This window comes from Dreissena polymorpha, chromosome 3, assembly GCF_020536995.1.
Source record: "Dreissena polymorpha isolate Duluth1 chromosome 3, UMN_Dpol_1.0, whole genome shotgun sequence".
NCBI classification, from domain to species: domain Eukaryota; kingdom Metazoa; phylum Mollusca; class Bivalvia; order Myida; family Dreissenidae; genus Dreissena; species Dreissena polymorpha.
The window spans coordinates 134,663,118-134,683,155 of NC_068357.1; the positions used below are offsets into that span (position 1 = coordinate 134,663,118).

General features: G+C 38.6%; 1 protein-coding gene across 3 annotated transcripts in view; it reads right to left on the bottom strand.

The window, feature by feature from the left end:
* LOC127871552 (FERM domain-containing protein 5-like) overlaps positions 1-20,038 on the bottom strand; it is a 181,783-nt gene that overhangs the window by 32,795 nt on the left and 128,950 nt on the right. The gene's annotated exons all lie outside the window — the stretch shown is intronic.

Below are 20,038 nucleotides of genomic sequence, written 5' to 3' on the forward strand. Positions count from 1 at the left end.
GATAGGGGTCTCCATGCACCCCCACCCGGGATTAATTTTCACCTTTACCAAGTTGTTCAGTAACTCAAGTAAGTATTTTTTTTCACTTGTCCTCAAAGATAAACTCAATTGAAAGTGTTCATATCAACCAGTTTCCATGGCAACCGGAAAATTTTCCAATTGGAAAACGGACCAGAGCGACTATATCACAACTTTATTATATTATATCTTATCGTTAAACAAACAAATTAGTGTTGAAACAAAGGCTACACATTGTGCTTTATTTTTTTGACCAAAATATATATTTATCTCATTTGCATATTCATGAATATTAATGAGAAAATAACAAAATCCGGAAAAAATACTATTTACGATCATAACTATGTAACTATACAATCAAATTTGATGAATTCGGTGACTATACGTAGGTGTCAAGGGGCATAGAACACATTATGTTCATCGGACATTTTTTAAGTTTAATATTGTACACACAAATCCAACATGGCGTCCAAAATGGGCGCCAAGATGGCCGCCAAAACCTGTGTATGATCATAACTATGTATCTTTCCACTCTAATTTGATGAATTTTGTGTCTATACCCAGGTTTCAGGAGGAAAAGAACACATTTATATCACCAGACAGTGTGTAAGTTTAATAAAGTACACACAAATGCAACATGGCGTCAAAAATGGCCGCCGAGATGGCCACCAAAACCTATTTATGATCATAACTATGTAACTATCCACTCAAATTTGATGAATTTTGTGTCTATAACCAGGCTTCAGGGGGCAAAAAAAACATTTATATCATCAGACAAAGTGTAAGTTAGTTAGGTTACACAGAAATCCAACATTGTGTCAAAAATGGCCGCCAAGTTAGCCGCCAAAACCTATTAATGATTATAAATATGTTACTATCCACTCAAATTTTACGAGTTTGGTGTCTATACATAGGTTTCAGGGGGCAAAGAACACATTAAGATCACATATATATCATCAGACAAAATATAAGCTAATTATGTTTAAGTTTATTTTATTACACACACATCCAAGACAGCATCCAAAATGGCCGACAAGATGGCCGCCAAACATATTTATGATCATAAAATATAACTATGTAAATTTGATGAATGTGATGTCTATACCCAGGTTTTAGGGAGCAAAGAATACATTAATATCACATTTATATCATCAGAAAAAATATAAGCTAATTATGTTACACAGAAATCCAACACGGCGTCCAAAATGGCCATCAACACAATACGATGGACCGCAAGTCCATAACTTGTTACTCAAACGTTATGGTTGTTATGTAAAACGCAATAGTTTAGAGGACAATGAACACTTTACTCGAATTGAGGTTATCACTAAGCAGTTGAATAATCATATCCAATTTACGACATTTGGAAGAGAGAATAAAATAGCATATGACTTCATGATAGGATCAGGTTTTACTAAATTCTGTAGACTTCATTTTTTGCCGTTGCTGAAAATCATTTAAGATTAATTACAGCCTGAATAAGCATGAGTTCTTTCAAAAGGTTAATATTATACACTTTGTATTCCTTTGACTATTTATTTACATCAAAGCGTAAGTAGATGGTCGTATTGTCCCTTTCAGAGTAAAGCAGGATCAAGATGAGCAAATCTGTATCCTCGCCCACCAATGTTTATGTGCTACGACGGGATCGTTATACTGTTGGTTAAACAATTTTAACGTCTGCATCCCCTGAAGACAGAACAACATAGCATCCTTCTTTAGTCAGAGTTGTGCTGATCAGAGCAATCATGCCGGCCTTGTTTCTGTCACGAGACAAAAATTCTTAATTTTTTACATGAGCATTCTGTTTCTTTGCTGAAACTATTAATATGATTCACGTTTGTTTCATCGTCTCCGGTGCGTGTTGTCTTTTGTAATATTGACCGTCTTCGTAGTCATCGAACCCCACTGTCGCTTGTCCGTAATGCCTTTTTCTGAATCTACATAAGACTCGGCTAGTGCGTTATTTGAGTCCCCTTCCACATGGTCATCAATGCAACAAAGTGCCACCATCATGCATCTGTTTCATGAATACAGTTTATCACAGCCTCACATGATGTGTCGCGATCTGAGGCTTATCTGCTGTACAAAGTATGTTCTTGACTCCAAAGAAGGCAGCAGGATGAAAGCTCAGTTCATTAGACAATACGACTAAAAGGGAAGCATCTCCAGATTTTGACACCACCAGGAAACGCTGGAACAGAAGATCAGGATAAACAGCACGGTCAGAAGCGATCTTAAGAGCCAAGCTATTCACAAAAGCTTTGGCCCTGTATTTTCTCGTAAATTTATAAGCAAAGACTGGCTTTCCTATGATATCTCGTATGATCGTTTTCCTAACCGCCTCAATTGCACGAACATTCATATCTGACCCAGCCACTATCCCAGTGACCATGTTTCTCAGAGTAAGGTCAGCTGTGTATGGTTAGCAGGTTGTAATCTTTGTCTGCGTTTTCTCTAGATCAGAAGAATCCCCTTTGATGCACGCCTCAGTTGAGTCTTTGTGTTGTCGACTTGTAGTAAAGGTCAGTTCCATGAAATCCTGCATCGCACTGTTGTGCGCGAATGTTGCAGATTGGGTCCAAGGGGTTTGCATTTCCTCGGTCATTCCACGGTCATTCCACTGTCGCGAGTTAGACCACATGTGCTCTATAAAACATTATTAATGTTTGCTCAATGACAAGATCACATCCTAGCCCAGCCCAGCTCAGATTTTCCCTACGTACAACGTGAAAACCAATACCAAACTTTTGATAAACATTCGGGTGCATTTCCTCTAGGTGGTTTATTTGCTGCAGATACATGTAGTTATAAGCAGATTGCAGGTAATGTACCCAGCAAAGATGGATAGCATTTCGGACACTGCCTGCTAATGCATCAGCCAACACACATTACAATATGCTTGAATTTGTAATCATTAGCTCATAATTCAGCCATACTATGCGTGTATTTGAGGTCATGGCAAGTTCATGTTTCTTCTTCTCTGTAGCCCTCTCGAGTTTGATAAAATCACATAACATGTATCATCTTCTAGCGTTGTTTTGCCCCTAAGAAGGGCAGAGTACACATCCCTGTCATGATCCAAAAGTATCTGAATGTCTGGATGTTCTTGGGTCCTGGCTGTGTATGCACTGTTCAACAAGAAGATGGTCCCGTGAAGCCCCGGGCAGCTTTTCGTGTCAAAATGTGCACAATTGCATTTTCTCCATAGACAGCCTCAAGTATGTTTTTGAGAGCAGTTTCTTCCATGAGGGATCCTTTGCTTGCCCCCCCCCCCCTCCCTCCCAACCCACTACTTTGTGGCGCATCAATGATGATTTCGACAGCCTTCCAATACAAAGGTTGGTCAAACGTTACAATGGTGTGAAGGTTGTGGCAAGGTTGCAAACTAAGGCTTATGTTGACAGAATGCACGCTTTGTCCCCATTGTTCATAGTTATTAATCATAGGCAAGAATTTTGTTCTGATGCAAGATAGGCATCCAAATGATAGCATTTCACATAACACGCATGACGTTAAAAGTAATGGATTTGTGGTCCTTCGTATTGTGTCGTTGGACGCAATGTGAGATTTTTGTCTAACATAATACCCATAAACTATGTCGGAAATACACTTCAACTATGTCGGACAATCTCAGTGTATTCTTTGCCCCTCGAAACCTCGGTATAGACTATACACACCAAAATCATCAAATGTGAGTGGATAGTTACATAGTTATGATCATAAATAGGTTTTGGTGGCAATCTTGGTGGCCATTTTTGACGCCATGTTGGATTTGTGTGTACTATATTAAACTTAAACAATGTCTGATGATCTTTATGTGTTATTGCCACTTGAAACCTAGGTATAGACACCAAATTCATCAAATTTGAGTGGATAGTTACATAGTTATGATCATGTACAGGTTTTGGTGGCCATCTTTGCGGCCATTTTGGACGCCATGTTAGATTTGTTTGTAATATTATAAACTTAAACAATGTCTGATGATCTTAATGTGTTCTTTGGCCCTTGAAACCTATGTATAGCCATCAAAATAATCAAATTTTAGTGGATATTTACATAGCTATGATCATTTTTAGTTTTTTGCGGCCATCTTGGCGGCCATTGTGGACGCCATGTTGGTGTTGTGTGTCCTATTGTAAACTTCAACAAGCTCTGATGAGCTTTATGTGTTCTTTGCCCCTTGAAACTTAGGCATAGACACCGAATTCATCAAATTTGATTGTATAGTTACATAGTTATGATTATAAATAGTATTTTATCCCCGATTTTGTTAGTTTCTCATTAATATTCATGAATATGCAAATGAGATAAATATATAATATGGTCTTTAAAATAAAGCACAATTAGTAGCCTTTGTTTAATCACTAATTTGTATGTATTACGATAAGATATAATATAATTATAATGTGATATAGTCTCCCTGGTCCGTTTTCAAATTTGAGTGGCGGTTGCTATGGAAACTGGTTGATATGAACTCTTTCAATTGAGTTTATCTTTGAGGACAAGTGAAAAAAATTAATTACTTGAGTTACTGAACAACTTGGTATAGGTGAAAATTAATCCCAGAGGGGGGGGGGGTGCATGGAGACCCCTATTAGGACATGGCCTATAACGGCTATACCGTTTTCTATTTCCGTTAATACTAATTCAAGACTATGTCCAGCCGTGTGCGTTTCAAACATTACATGTTGTTGTAACCCCATAGCGCTTACGTGGGTATTGAAGTCTCTAATCAAACTGTTGTCCTATTCAATATGAAAATTAAAATCGCCCATGATTAATAAATTTGTGAAATCAGGCAATGTGTTTTCAACATAATCACAAAAAGTGGTTATAAATTGGTTGACGGGGCGATATATACCAATGACATGAATTGTAATGTTCTTAAAAGCCAGTTCCCATAGGCCATATCCAAACGCTGAATTTGGTCGCTGCGATAATTGTCTCACATCAATTGTATTTCTGCAGAAAAACAAATTGTACAACACCTATAGACGGCCGTCGGTAATCCATCAGTCGTCCCTCGCCCAACAATCGGTCGTCCATCGGTCGTCCATCGGTAGTCCATCGATGGTCCATCGGTCGTCCATCGGTCGTCCCTCGTCCAACCGTCGTTCGTCCATAAATCGTCCCTCGCCCAACCGTCGGTCGTCCATCGGTCGTCCATCGTCCAAAAGCCGTTCGTCCATATGTAGTCCCAAGCCCAACCATCGGTCGTCAATCGGTCGTCCATCGATCGTCTCTCGTCCGTTGGTCATCCATCGTTCGTCCCTCGTCCAACTGTTGGCCGTTAATCGGTCGTCAATTGTTTGCCCTTGTCCGTCCGTCGGCCGTCCATCGGTCGTCCCTTATCTGTCTGTCGGTCGTCCATCGGTTGTCCCTCTCCCTCCGTCGGTCGTCGGTCGGTCGTCCATCGGTCAGCTCTACATTTTAAAATGATTGTAAAACACTATATCCGAATGCCGAACTGAATGTCGAGCTGGAATGCCAAGCCAGCTCGACATTCAAAACAAAAAGTTAAACACTATCTCCGAATGTCAAACTGAAAATCGAGCTGGAATGCCGAGCCAACTCGACATTCGAAAATAAGCATACAACACTATATGCGAATGCCGAACTGAATGTCGAGCTTGAATGCCGAGCCAGCTAGACATTCAAAACAATTGTTAAACACTATCTCCGAATGTCGAACTGAATGTCGAGCTGGAATGCCGAGCCAGATCGACATTAAAAAACAATTGTACAACACTATATCCGAATGTCGAACTGAATGTCGAGCTGGAATGCCGAGCCAGCTCGACATTCGAAAATAAGCATACAGCACTATTTGCGAATGTCGAACTGAATGTCGAGCTGGAATGCCGAGCCAGCTCGACATTCGAAAATAAGCATACAAGTCTATATGCGAATACCGAACTGAATGTCGAGCTGGAATGCCGAGCCAGCTCGACATTCGAAAATAAGCATACAACACTATATGCGAATGCCGAAGTGGATGTCGAGCTGGAATGCCGAGCCAGCTCGACATTCAAAAAAAAAAAGCTAAACACTATCTCCGAATGTCGAACTGAATGTCGAGCTGGAATGCTGAGCCAGCTCGACATTGAATAACAATTGCTAAACACTATCTCCGAATGTCGAACTGAATGTCGAGCTGAAATGCCGAGCCAGCTCAACATTCGAAAATAAGCATACAGCACTATATCCGAATGTCGAACTGAATGTCGAGCTGGAATGCCGAGCCAGCTCGACATTCGAAAAAAAAGCATACAACACTATACACGAATGCCGAACTGAATGTTGAGCTGGAATTCCGAGCCAGCTCGACATTCGAAAATAAGCATACAACACTATATGCGAATGCCGAACTGAATCTCGAGGTGGAATGCCGAGCCAGCTCGACGTTCAAAAAAAATTGTTCAACACTATCTTCGAATGTCGAACTGAATGTCGAGCTGGAATGCCGAGCCAGCTCGACATTCGAAAATAAGCATTCATTACTATATGCGATAATTTCATAAATCATTTAATATCTCATGGACATTCGATTTTGTATCTTGATCAATTCGACGAGCATGCTTTTCGTTTCCTACTGACTGAAATGACTCATTGAGACGACTGTAATTCTTCATGTCTCTCGGATTCATTTTGATTCTTCGAAGGTTTAGATTTATGTTTGCTTATTGACATCAACAGATTTTTGAAGGCATTGTTTACGTCAGCTGTTGTTGTTTCGCCATTAACTAATCTTTCCTCTGTGTTTTTTAACATCGCTGGCAGGTGAATTTCGTGTATTGCGATTCAACAATATTTCCCTGTCTGTCGTGCACCGGAATTTTGCAACATTTATACGGAAGAGTGTTATTGCTGAAAAACTGAACCGCCAAAAAGTTCATACATACCAGTGTTTAGTAAAAGTCAAAAACCTCCACCTGTCTCGTATACATTCACATCTTCTTGATCGGTGGAATCCAATTTATTTTGTAGTGACTTCTTCATATTAAGCGTATAATCCACACAAACTGCGACGCCATCCGTAACTGTTTTACCCCGCGGGTGCCGCTGTCCCAGCGAAAGGCCCAATATCACTCATGTTACGTCGTTTACTTCTGTCCCAAATCCACAAGATTACATTATTATTTCGACTTTTTTTCGGAAATTCTGTTTTTGTACTACTTCAATGTGTTTTTTTTTTAACTAGACGATTAAAAACATTAAAAACTTAATTTAAACTTAAGAGTTTAAAAAAGAATTAACTTTCTTTTACTTGAACCATAAATTAAATGTTGTTTACAACAATCATATTGCTAACGATCACGTAAACGTAAACATCGACACGTTTAGACGTGTTTGTTAAAGAATCAACGATTGTGAATAAGTATCGTGTAATGGAATCTACACATACTGGTGGGGATTTACATAAATGGTACGTTTTTTTCACATGTAGTTTTCATTTATAGAAAAGAAAATTATATGTAATAAAGAACATCGTTTTGTTGATGGCCTCGCATCTTCTAAACTCTTTATTATAGTTTGTTTTACTCATCAAATGTGTATCTGTTTAAAAGCATTTGTAAGATCGTTTATACCAGCTTTTATAAGAGAATTTTAAAATAAATGTATGTGATTGTCTCTGCTATATACCATTAAATCTAACTTATCCGTGATTTTTTTTTTGTTAAAAAAATATTATTAAAGCACTACCGGGAGGTTGAAATACTAATTTTTCTCTTGAATACTTTTCTAACGCAACACATTTCAAACTTTAATATCTCAGTTATCGGTAACAATTTTGATATAAAATTGTGCATGTGATAATTTTACTACCTCCTGTTCAAGCTCACGATAACATAATTCGTTAAACATAAAGAAGTGAAACACTAGCTGTAGACGCATTATTGCATTCTCATTATAAACAATTAGTTGGTCCTCTATTTAAGGCAAGTGACCAATTGTAAAAACAATACGAAACAGCACAATACGAAACAACATACACACATAGAAGATTAAAGCCGAGGTCACCGCCTTGGAAGGGTCAATGCAAAGCACTGGGGGTTTAAACCGGTTTTAGAGTGCTCAACCTCACACTTGGCCCAGCGATATTCATGATACATATAAGTGTTAATAAAATTTAACCTCATAGCATTGCAACTCAAGTTAAACAATAATAAAAGGGAATTGAAACACATTCAATTTAATTACCATTTAATTGCTCAATAGTAGAAAGGAGACCAGAGCAACAGAGTAACAACTTTTTGAGGAACGATGAAATGAAATTACGAACAAGTGAACAACTATATCCCTTCATTTTTAGAAAAAAAATGCATTTGAGCAGGTAGGGTAGGTAAGGTTTAATCTTTTTGCACGTGGAAGACGTGCACGTCTTTATAAATGACCGACCTGCAGCATGCAAATTGCGCGGTTGCGCTCCCGAATATTCATACGAATATTTGTTTGTCCCCGCCGAAAAAAAATTCGGAGGGGATATAGTAATTGGTCCCGTCCGTCTGTCCGTCCGTCTATCCGTCCGTCCGAAACTTTGTCCGGAGCATAACTCCAAATCTATTCAATGGATTTACTTTAAAATTAGAATAAAAACAGATGGCAACTAGGAGAAGTGCAGTGACCAAGAACCATAACTCTATCTACATTAGTTTTTTAATTATCTCCCCTTTTATATGACTTTAAAGTAAATTTTTGTCCGGAGCATAACTCTAAATCTACTAAAGGGATTTACTTGAAACTTGAAACATAAACAGATGGCAACTAGGAGAAGTGCAGTGACCAAGAACCATAAGTCTATCTACCTTAGTTTTTGAATTATCTCCCATTTTATATAATTTTAAAGTATTTTTTTGTCCGGAGCATAACTCTAAATCTACTAAAGGGATTTACTTGAAACTTAAAATATAAACAGATGGCAAGTAGGAGAAGTGCAGTGACTAAGAACCATAACTCTATCTACCTTAATTTTTGAATTATCTCCCCTTTAATATAATTTCAAAGTATCTCCCTTTATTTCATTTCAAAGTAATTTTTTGTCCGGAGCATAACTCTAAATCTACTGAAGGGATTTACGTGAAACTTTAAATATAAACAGATGGTAAGTAGGAGAAGTGCAGTGACTAAGAAGCATAACACTATCTACCTTAGTTTTTAATTATCCTCCTTTTTTAATTACAAAGTAAATTTTTGTCCGGAGCATAACTCTAAATCTACTGAAGGGATTTACTTGAAACTAGAAATATAAACAGATGACAACTAGGAGAATGCAGTAAACATGAACCATAACTCTTTCAGTCATAATTTTTGAATTATCTCCCTTTATTTGTTTTGCAAATATTATTCTACTCTCTAAAACAAATGTTGTCATACAAGCAAAACACATTTCGGCGGGGATTTGGCACTACTGTGACAAGCTCTTCTTTTAAATAACATTTATGTTTTCCTGGTGGAAACCCCACATAAAATACCGAACTTGAAATTAGATTATATCACGTTTCACCATTTCCACGTTTAGAAAGATGAAACCACACTTATACCACGTGCTTGAGCGTCCAATCGTTTCGCGAAAGTTTTGCAAGTAATTGTTTTTTTTCAGAATGGTCAATTACCTTAATGTGCCTTCATTCCAAAATAGTATTTATTGTTGTACTTTAAGCACTTCAACCGATACACTCTGGATCAGCCGACGATTTATTGCAAAAATTACAGAGGATTCCGGAGATAGTCGACGTATCACGATCGAAACCGCTAGTGGCACTCTGAACCCAACCGGCTTTTTATTATGGCAAGCGAAATGCACATTAATTCCTTAAACCACGGTTTAACAGTAAACTATATAGTTAAGAGACTTTGAACCCGGGTTCAAAGTGCCGTTTGCACATTAAATCCTTAAACCCGAGTTCAAGAGTTTGAACTGCAGTTCAAAGTCTCTTAACTCTATAGTTAAGAGAGGACCAATGAAATCGCGGCATTTACCTTCTATATATAGCTAATTGTGGTTTAAGCTCCGCTGATTGGTTGTCTCTGAATTGTGTAGATAAGAGATTTGTATTTATTTTTAGACACACTTTGAACTGCGGTTCAAACTCTTGAACTCGGGTTTAAGGATTTAATGTGCAAACGGCACTTTGAACTCGGGTTCAAAGTCTCTTAACTCTATAGTTAACTGTTAAATAATTCATGTGCATTCCGCGCGTCTTAACCCCAGTTTAAGACTTTGAACCGCAGTTTAAGACTTTGAAAAATAGGTTAAGACTTTTAGGTTTTTAGTTGTCTCTGCACATTAATTATTAACCGATTAACGCCCGTCGTTTCGTCATGTGATATTGTTTTGTTCCTGGCGCATTTCTATCAAGATGGCGGCGGATGAAGTTAGTGAATTATTACGTACGTTTGAAACAGCATTCCAAGATATAGAAAGAAAACTTCAAAGTGGTTTTGCAGACATATCATATTTTTCGTTTAAATGAAGTCTCTTCTTAGCAAAAATCCAATTAAGGCGGAAAGTGTCGTCCCTGAATAGCCTGTGCGGCGGCACAGGCTAATCTGGAACGACACTTTACGCACACGCAGTATGCCCAGTTTTCTCATAACGCGACACATATCTGCGGAGGAATCAAACTGCCACTATTGAAAGATTCTCATATAAGGCCGATTTTTTTCTGATTTCTGATTGGTCGAATGTCGTATTGGCCGACCTTTTCCCGTATTGGCCGTGTTTTTTCATATTGGTCGCCTTTTTCTCGTAAAAGGCGAGTGTTCGAGCTTTATTGGCGAGGCTCAACTTGTATGGGGCGAACAAATCGAACACATTCTCGTCTAATATTAAGTTAATTAATAAAATCTTATAGTGCACCCCTTATATCGATAATTGCAGCTACCGTTATGAATATTTTGAAAAAAAGGCGAGATGCCGTGATAAATTGACATTGTCTATATGGTCGTCGCGCAAGCTAACCCGGTTCATCGTAATTTGCGTGTACCTCGTGACGATATCCATTCCTTATTTACTCGTTCGTCACCAAAGGCTAGACAATTATACATCGTTATAAGCGTAAGAGACTATTCTAACACGACACGTGAAATTCCAAATATAAATGTATGGGAATCGACATGTGTTTGACTTTGCAATGAAACATACCTAAGCTTACGATGACGTCAAAACTTGTGCCGTCAACACTACGTCCAATGAGAGCCTTCGTTGTTTTATGTTGTGCCCGGAAACGCATATTAAAAAACGTTTTAACAACAGCAAACGTTTTAACAACAGCGCGCGCTCACGAGAATGCCCTTGTTCCTCGTACGTTAGTTTTTTTTCCTGTTACATGGCTTAAATTGGGGAAAATATGCAAGGATAGATATTCTAACATGTGTTACCAGTGTAACAAAGAAGAAATTCTACCGTGATAAACCATGCTATAATGTATGGTTTCATGCACATCTTTGAACTAGATATTCGACCCGGACTGGTTTTCAATTGGCGTCAATCATATAAGATCGTTATGCACTTTCGATTCTTTGTTACTGCGCATATCGATATCTATTATGAGCTTTGATATCAATACAACACAATTCTTTTTCGAATGCATACTTTTGACATCTAAATTTAAAGGGGTGGGGAAATAAGGGTTATATTCTGTCTCAAAACCGTTTCTCCGTATCGCCTCAAAACATGCCTTCGTGAGCCCAAGTTCCAACACTGTGGAGAGGGACTTTCGATTAAAAGAATCAGCACTTAACAGGCTGTGGATAACCTTGGGAAATAGCCAGATCGAGCCATGTTTCATAAAACATGTGTTAATAAAGAATTAAAAACTCAGAAAATATGATTTATGCATAACAATCTTAAAATTGATAAAATGTAGGTACATGACAAAATAATGCAGCATCATTTTATTTGAAGGTGTTGTGAACCTTTTTCAAAATGTTGTTGAATGGGAAAAGAAATAGGACTTGTTTTGAGAAAAAAAATGAAGTTTGTGCATTCTTTCCATATCTTATTGTGGATCCATTGTAGTGAATAAACAATGTTATAACTTGTAGAAGATCTGGAAACAAGAATGGCCAAAATTCGATTTTCCTTTTGTGATAGCTTTTATTCCGTCGTCCATCCGTTAAACATTTCACCGTTAACACTTGCTTTTTCAATTTCTCTGATCATAATGAAAGTGAGTCATTTAGGTTGAGTATTATTATGTGTTTGGCAGGTGACCGGCTGAAGGATCTATGATCCCCTTGTTAGATTATAACTACCCTTTTAGTTCCGAACTAAATGTTTTAATAGCATTATGTTGTCTTTGCTATGTATGTTTTTGAGTGAAATAGCACTAAGAATTTGCACATTTTCATAAAACATAGCGCGGTCGGGCTATTTCCTCGCTTGTCCCCAATCTGCGTAAAACAAAAAGTACGACAAGTTGTTTTAAAAAATCCCGTGGTCCTTTTTCATTTGCGATCGAATTCCATCTGTTCACATGCAAAAATTATTATAAATTTTAACCTTTCAAGTGAGGGTAAACGTCATAGAATCCTTGGGACCAGAGCCAGACACAGACGACAGCTTCCTTCTAAGCTTCCGCTGTCTCAATCCAGACGTCAACCTAAGTAGGCGGTTTCGACTTACAGATACATGTCGCGTTGTGTGTAGTTACGTCGAGGCGTCAGTTGGTACAGCATGTACCATATAGGTCCGCAAGGTGTGCTAATCAATTCTGAATTGACACTAGAAGCATCCAGAATAACACAAAACACGCGATTCAACGTCGATGAGACGAATGCTGTCAGCAACAGTGATTCAAAGAGTGTGGGAGACGATTTTCGTGATGCACCGTCAAGCCCTACTCGAAGTCCAGATACTCAATATGAATCATTGGAACAAAAATGCGAACGCATTAGAGACAATTTGTTGCAAGAGAATACCGTTCTTGTAAGGCGCGAAAGTTTGAAAGAAGATGTGCTTGACGCATATAGGGCCAACAAAGGCTTGGAACACCATAATGTTCACATGAAGATCAAAGGCGAGCCCGCGTTAGACGTCAGTCGAGTGAAACGCGAAGTATACAGCATGTTCTTCATGCAGGTGTTTTTGCAGTGCTTTGTGGGTAATCTTGAAGTTATGCCTGAAATGAACCCGGAGTTTATCTGTAGTGATTTGTTCGTGCTCATAGGAAGAATCATGGCGCACGCGTTTGTGCTTGTAGGATACTTTCCTATCCGTCTTTGTAAAGCGGCCATGATTACAATGATTACGGGGTCGTGTTCAGCAGAGGTAGTCATGTCCTCATTCTTGAGTTATGTTTTCGCGTCACAGAGGGCAGTAATTCAGAAAACGACACAAAATGACCCCTCTCATGTGAGGAAAAACTTGTTCTATTCAGCCTATTCAATGACTGCGGCATGACGCGAACGCCCGAAAGACATAATTACAAAGACTGTGTTTACAAGGTTGCTGAAATGTGCTGTATATATAGGTCCCAAGGAGCTATGGGCAAAATTTGTCAGGGCATTAAAGAGTATCCAGGACTTTGGACAAGCGTCAAGGAAAGTGACATAAATGAACTGTTCCACTCAATGCGACCAACGGTTCCTGGAGTACTGAGTAGAATTAAGTACGAGTTCAGCGACCATAGCATAACATTGCGATGTGCTGAAGAACGCATCAAGGAGTATCTGGAGATCTTCATAGAATACCATATTGGTGACCAGGGTTTACCTAAACTCTTACAATACTGGACAGCTTCAAACATTCTAGTGGTGCCAACGCTACATGTTTCCTTTACTTCTCAGGAAGGTGCGAGAAGGTGCCCCTTCGTGAACTCGTGCATTGCACAACTCAACCTGAGTAGAATGTTCGTTTCTTGTGAGGAATTTGTGCATGAGTTCAAGTGTTACTTGAAAAGTAGGGAAGCACAAGAATTTGACAGTATTTGAGTGTGTCCAAGAGTGATATAGCTGAGATCACTAAAATACTGTCAAATTCTTGCTTTAACCTATATTCTTAGGGGCCCGCTTCATCAAACATCGTACGACAAATTAAGCATACGATACGAATTTCAAAGAAACATTATTTTAACAGACCGAAGCATATTTTTGCTAATTTCTAGTAAAATCATTTATTTCATCATTTTGTTACCAATGGCTTATATCTTGCGGAGCTATTTATCAACAGCTTGTATATTTTTAGTTTTTAAATTTAAGTTATAATTTAAGATTGTCGTACGATCTTTGATGAAACGGTCCCATAAAATTATAAGTTAAAGCAATAGTGAAAGAGAATGTGGGAAAATGTAGCTAGAAATGGTTTTGAACATGCATAATTGTGTCGTGTTCTGAGAAAAATTGGCATAATGCTTGTGCGTGAAGTGTCGTCACAGATTAGCCTGTGCAGACCGCACAGGCTAATCCGGGACGACACTTTCCGCATTCACTGGATTTTCGCTAAGAAGAGACATCATTTGAACGAAACATTCCACAAAAGCGGAAATTGTCGTCCCTGTTTAGCCTGTGCGGACTGCATCGGCTAATCTGGGATAACAATTTACGCACCAGCATTATGACCAGTTTTCTCAGAACGCGACACAATTATGTTAATGATTCATTTTATAGTTTGTTAATTTCATTGACTACAAATTTGTATTACACTTATGTCTACCTTGAGGTTGTTGTACATAGTATAATTATGTTACAAATATAGTATTTTCTGTAAACAGTATTTGAGTGTGTCCAAGAGTATGATATAGCTGAGATCACTCAAATACTGTCAAATTCTTGCTTTAACTTATATTCTTATGGGCCCGTTTCAGCAAACATCGTACGACAAATTTAGAATACGATACGAATTTCAAAGAAACATTATTTTAACAGACCGAAGCATATTTTTGCTTATTTCTAGTAAAATCATTTATTTCATCATTTTCTTACCGATGGCTTATATCTTGTGGAGCTATTTATCAACAGCTTGTATATTTTTAGTTTTTAAATTTAAGTTATAAATTAAGATTGTCGTACGATCTTTGATGAAACGGTCCCATAAAAATATAAGTTAAAGCAATAGTGAAAGAGAATGTGGGAAAATGTAGCTAGAAATGGTTTTGAACATGCATAATTGTGTCGTATTCTGAGAAAACTGGGCATAATGCTTATGCGTAAAGTGACACTTTCCGCCTTATCTGGATTTTCGCTAAGAAGAGACATCATTTAAACGAAAATTCCATAAAAGCGGAAATTGTCGTCCCTGATTAGCCTGTGCGGACTGAACATGCTAATCTGGGATGACAATTTACTCACCAGCATTATGTCCAGTTTTCTCAGAACGCGAGACAATTATGTTTATGATTCATTTTATAGTTTGTTTATTTAATTAACTACAAATTTGTATTACATTATGTCTACCTTGAGGTTGTTGTACATAGTGTAATTATGTTACAATTATAGTATTTTCTGTTAACGAACAAATGCTTTTATATCGAATACTATGCATTAATATTGTTTTCTACCAAATGTTTTCTTAGAGGAATCACTTGTCCGTCGTCTGTCTCGTTAAAAAGAATTAATAGCATCAGTTTGAAACTTTATACATTAATAGACCTCATTGAGTGGGAGTGCGTCGATAAAGAACTCTGATCATCCCGCTTTGTTAAATTATTTCTAATTAATGCATAACCATTATTCTTGTATTCACTGGGGGCTGACGAGGTCAAAGCGTAGTCCGTTTCGCTACGACGTCGGGTATATGTTTTACTACGAAAACATTGTTTAAATACACATGACATAGAGAACGGATAAGTCGAAAATTGTGTTTAAAACGGGTAAGATTATGCTTTTCTAATAACAAAACTCTGGATTTAAGCACAATGACATTTCATAGGTCTGTTACATCAAATTATAATCCAAGATGTGTCTGGTTTATGCGGTTAAACCTGAAATATACCGCTGATTTATCAAACCGAAGTCAAGTTTAACTTAAAAAATGCAATTAAGGTTTACAACTGTGTTTAATTTTACAATTTCCATATTGATCTATGTATCGTTAAGCCACTGGTGTGTTTAGAAATGTGTAGGGTGACCCAGTTATCAGAAATAAAGGCTAAATATTATTAATAGGCATGATCATGTCTCTGACAGTATACGTATATGCCTCGCTACGACAACGCTTTAGCGTGTATGCGTTTCTCAAAGAAGACGTATTGGTTATCTCTCAAAGGCAAAATAAAGAACAGTTTTTTTAATACAGAGTCATAAAGTGGCTGGATGTTTCCTTTGAGGAAGAGGTAGTAACAACGGCACAACATGACCCGAGACGCACAGTCGACATGGAAATGCACATTATTATTATATAATTAAATTCACGACTAGGCCAAAGGAAACGATTAAAATCGAAAATCCATATAACAGATGACAGTTGAGAGTCGAGAACCTAATGTCGTCGGTCTCAATAATAATGACGCATCTTCAACTTGTGACAATCCCATATACGTTCATTTTGATAGAAACCGACGATAGGTTTTCAGCATACGGTACTTTTTATCAAATAACATTCGATTCTCGTTATCCCCAACTCGCTTATCTCGAAACTTTGCTTATGTCAAAGTAAATCCCATGTCCCAACTTCGATCATTATTGATCTCATACGGATTTTGATTTTTGCATTGTATATATCAAAGCGATTTTCTTGAAAATCGGTTATCGTCAACTAATTTTGAGATGAATTTCATGTTCGTTTACATAGTTTTACCTGTAAAATCCACACCTGTAACAGCCGTAAGGTGTGGAACGTAGGACCCCAATGGCACAAATCCACAATTGCCTAATCAATGTATTGTTGTTAAGGTGTGGCAGTGGGTTTCTGTCACAGGTTATTGTTTACTGCGTACATGACGGCCGGTAAATTTACATCGTGTTACAATGCGGTTAAGGCCCAGTCTCACTATGATGCCGGCGGAGCCCCAGTGCGTGATCAGGCATCTACCGGGATGAACCGGGGCCCTACCGGGATGAACCGGTGCTCCACCGGGATGAACCGTGGACGACCGTGGACAACCGGGGCTCCACCGGGAAAGTATTAAAATGTTGAATACCTCCGGGATGAACCGGAAGTCATCGGATAGGACCGGCAACGACCGGCGTGGCACCGGGAACAACCGGGACTGCACCGGGAACAACCGGTACGGCACCTTAGCTCCACCGGGGCCCAAACACACCCCTGCAGAGCTACGACAACGCCCCGGTGGAGCCCCGGTGAATGCCGGCAGAGTCTCTTTATAGCTACGTTACATAAGTAAACCGGTGCTCTGACGGTGCCGTCCCGGTTGTTCCCGGTGCAGTCCCGGTTGTTTCCAGTGCCAAGCCGGTCATTTCCAGTCCTTCCCGGTAACTCCTGGTTCATCCCGGAGGTATTAAACATTTGAATTCTTTCCTGGTGGAGCCCCGGTTGTCCCCGGTTAAACCGAGGCGTTGCCTCAGCTCTGCCGGGGTCTGAACCGGTATAGCCCCGGTGAGTGCCGGCGTAGTGACGGTATACCGGGGCTCTGCCGGGACTCTGCCGGCTTTCACCGGGTTCAACCTTTTCGTTTGGATGTTCATGCGCACAGTGAAGCACGGCATCTTTTGCACTGGGAAATGGCAGTCTGCAGTAACTGCAAACTGCATGTGATATGTCCTGAAATGGATACAGTAACTTCGTTGAGCAACCTATACATTATATTTGTACTTCGTTGCGCAACCTATACATACTCTGTGCGAAACCTATACATAAAGCGACTTGTAATTTCGTTCGAAACAAAGCATTTGAATAATTAAAATACATGTTCGTAACCTGTTTTGTACTTTGAAATGTGTAATGTACACTGAATCAAAGTAACATGTAGTTTTATTTAATTTAAGTTACAGTAATTGGCTATTTTAACAGAATAACCACCTTATGCATTGCTTCAAATCAAAATATTTCGATTTTAGCTCAAAATAAACTTAAAGGTTGCAACTATGCGCATTTGTTATTAGTTTGTTATTGAAAATAAGTACCTACCATTACTGGATGTTCCGTTCTCTAATCCATAAACACCAGAAAAGATGAAACTCGCCTGATTAAGTAGTGTATTTACACAATGTTTTCGTAGTAAAACATATACCCGACGTCGTAGCGAAACGGACTACGCTTTGACCTCGTCAGCCCCCAGTGGTATTAGTTAAGTTAAATTGTCATAATAAAATGTTGTCGTGTCATTTTTCCATTTTTCTTTTTTGTGTAACGTTTTGTAAATAAAGCTTTTATTTGTTGTTATTATTATTATTAATACGGATGTTTTAGTTCGGTCTGTATTCCAAATCGTTACAATGGTATAGTGGTATAGGAGAGGTTGAACATATGATTTTGTTTAATAAAGGATTTATATTATTAAAATAGTGTTTTTTTTCTTATTCTCTGTACAAAGATTGATTATATGAAGATTTGCTACAGTGCATATTTATCAATGTATGTGGTTCCGTAAATAAATCGGAACTATCCACTTCCGGGTTAAGAAATTGAGATAATTTAGCGATTACATCCACAAATTCGGTAATAAAACGACAACGTGAATTAACAACATACCTAATATCACCTTTTCTTCCCATGCAATGCAGTGTCAACGGCTTAAACTCGTTGATAATTGAGAAATGTTATTCGACGAGATTGTTTTTTACCCATCATCGTCCCATGTCATTTTCAAGGTCAACCGGTGTTTTGTGAACACTCGCATCGCATAAAACCCATTGAAATAAGTTATATTACACTTCATTTTGGTTAATCGTCACCTTTACTTGATAGGGCATTCGCATGGTGTGTCAAAATTTTCATTTTAGTATTTTTACTGTAGATATTCAACAGTTAGATAATAAATGTACATTCCGCGCTTGTTAACCCCAGTTTAAGACTTTGAACCGCAGTTTACACTCTTGAACTCGGGTTTAAGGAATTAATGTGCAAACGGCACTTTGAACTCGGGTTCAAAATTTCTTAACTACATAATTAACTGTTAAATAATTAATGTGCATTCCGCGCCTCTTAACCGCAGTTTAAGACTTTGAACCGCAGTTTAAAGTCTCTTAACCCTATAGTTAAGAGAGGACCAATGAAATCGCGGCATTTACCTTCTATATATAGCTAATTGTGGTTTAAGCTCCGCTAATTGGTCGTCTCAGATAACAGATTTGTATCTATTTTTAGACACACTTTGAACTGCGGTTCAAACTCTTGAACTCGGGTTTAAGGATTTAATGTGCAAACGGCACTTTGAACCCGGGTTCAAAGTTTCTTAACTATATAGTTAACTGTTAAACCGTGGTTTAAGGAATTAATGTGCATTTCGCTTGCCATATTTTATTGCATAAACCAGCTCTTTACGGAGACTCCGGAGATGGACGAAGTGTTACGATTGCGATAGTTACACTCGCGCATTCTCGGCCCTTTCCGTCAAACATAGGATCAATCGGGAACCCTCGGACAATTCCGCCATAACGGCGATCGACGGTGTGGTGAGCCCGGGAGGCGGAAAACTACAACGGGCGAGGCATGGTCAGGGGTGATAACCCCAAAAAAGGGTTAGGGTAAGGGTTAGGGGTCGGGTAAGGGTTGGGTTTAGGCTAACCCAAACCCTAACCCGACCCCTAACACTAACCCTAACCCTCTAACCCCCCCTTGCGCAATACCATACCATACCTCGCCCGTTGTCGTTTTCCGCCTCCCGGTGTAGCCCGCTGTCCGATGCGTTCAGATTGAGATAGGATTGACATAGGATAAGTATTATGGTTACAATATACTAAATCTGTTTGGAATGCAATGCTATAACCCTCTAAAAAATGGAACGTCATTTATTTGAAGGCACAATTCTCTGTATGGGCACTTGCCATGACTTAATTTTTGAATATTTCTGTGTGCATGTGGTAGGGAAAACATTGTTGTATACTACAAATTCAGTGTTTTGCTTTTAGATTGGAGACTACATGAGACTTTGACAGATGGCGGGAAACCCTCATC